At 37.3% G+C, this 1,927-nt stretch overlaps 1 non-coding gene across 1 annotated transcript; it reads right to left on the reverse strand.

The window, feature by feature from the left end:
• Positions 1-1,027: 1,027 nt before the first annotated feature.
• LOC112761549 (small nucleolar RNA R71) lies at positions 1,028-1,135 on the reverse strand. The gene has a single exon (XR_003181939.1). It is a non-coding gene; the product is annotated as a small nucleolar RNA R71 (small nucleolar RNA).
• Between the last annotated feature and the right edge of the window lie 792 nt (positions 1,136-1,927).

The following is a 1,927-nucleotide window of genomic DNA, read 5'->3' on the forward strand; positions in this document are numbered from 1 at the left end:
CTTCTTATCTTATCTTTTTCAAAAATATGATTTCAAAATATCTTTTCTAACTTCCTAACTTTTTATCTTTTCAAAATTTGTTTCAACTAACTAACTAACTTTTTGTTTGTTTCTTATCTTTTTCAAAACCACCTAACTAACTCTCTCTCTCTCTAATTTTTGAAAATATCTCCCCTTTTTTTTTTAAAATTTCTTTTTAATTAACTAATAATTTTTTTTATTTGAATTTTTAAAAAAACTACTAACCTTTTTCAAAACTATTTTCGAAAATCACTAACTCTTTTTCAAAAATTACTTTCGAAAATCCTTCTCCCTCATCTCCTTCTATTTATTTATTCATCTACTAACATCTCTTCCTCACATCACCAAAAATCCGAACCCTCTCTCTCTCTGAGTTCAGATTTTCTTCTTCTTTTCTTCTACTAACAATAAGGAACCTCTTTATTGTGACATAGAGGATTCATCTTCTTTTCTTTTTCTCTTCTCTTTCTTATGAGCAGGGACAGAGAAAAAGGCATTCTTGTTGAAGCTGATCCAGAACCTGAAAGGACTTTGAAGAGGAAACTAAGAGAAGCCAAATTACAACAATCCAGAGACAACTTGATTGAAAATTTCGAACAAGTAAAGGAGATGGCAGCCGAACCCAACAACAATGCAAGGAGAATGCTTGGTGACTTTACTGCACTAAATTCCAATTTACATGGAAGAAGCATCTCCATTCCTGCCATTGGAGCAAACAACTTTGAGCTGAAACCTCAATTAGTTTCTCTGATGCAGCAGAACTGCAAGTTTCATGGACTTCCATCTGAAGATCCTTTTCAGTTCTTAACTGAATTCTTGCAGATATGTGATACTGTTAAGACTAATGGAGTAGATCCTGAAGTCTACAGGCTCATGCTTTTCCCTTTTGCTGTAAGAGACAGAGCTAGAATATGGTTGGACTCTCAACCTAAAGACAGCCTGAACTCTTGGGATAAGCTGGTCACGGCTTTTTTTAGCCAAGTTCTTTCCTCCTCAAAAGATGAGCAAGCTTAGAGTGGATGTTCAAACCTTCAAACAAAAAGATGGTGAATCCCTCTATGAAGCTTGGGAAAGATACAAACAGCTGACCAAAAAGTGTCCTTCTGACATGCTTTCAGAATGGACCATCCTGGATATATTCTATGATGGTTTATCTGAGTTATCAAAGATGTCATTGGATACTTCTGCAGGTGGATCCATTCACCTAAAGAAAACGCCTGCAGAAGCTCAAGAACTCATTGACATGGTTGCTAACAACCAGTTCATGTACACTTCTGAGAGGAATCCTGTGAGTAATGGGACGCCTATGAAGAAGGGAGTTCTTGAAGTTGATACTCTGAATGCCATATTGGCTCAGAACAAAATATTGACTCAGCAAGTCAATATGATTTTCCAGAGTCTGAATGAAATGCAAGCTGCATCCAACAGTACTCAAGAGGCATCTTCTGAAGAAGAAGCTTATGATCCTGAGAACCCTGCAATAGCAGAGGTGAATTACTTAGGTGAACCTTATGGAAACACCTATAACTCATCATGGAGAAATCATCCAAATTTCTCATGGAAGGATCAAAAGCCTCAACAAGGCTTTAATAATAGTGGAAGAAACAGGTTTAGCAATAGAAAGCCTTTTCCATCATCCACTCAGCAACAGACAGAGAATTCTGAGCAGAATTTATCTAGCTTAGCAAACTTAGTCTCTGATCTATCTAAGGCCACTGTGAGTTTCATGAATGAAACAAGGTCTTCCATTAGAAATTTGGAAGCACAAGTGAGCCAGCTGAGTAAAAGGATCACTGAAATCCCTCCTAGTACTCTCCCAAGCAATACAGAAGAGAATCCAAAAGGAGAGTGCAAGGCCATTGACATAACCAAAATGGCCGAACCCAATGAGGGACAGGAGGACGTG

This window comes from Arachis hypogaea, chromosome 16, assembly GCF_003086295.3.
Source record: "Arachis hypogaea cultivar Tifrunner chromosome 16, arahy.Tifrunner.gnm2.J5K5, whole genome shotgun sequence".
Classification (NCBI taxonomy): Eukaryota; Viridiplantae; Streptophyta; class Magnoliopsida; order Fabales; family Fabaceae; genus Arachis; species Arachis hypogaea.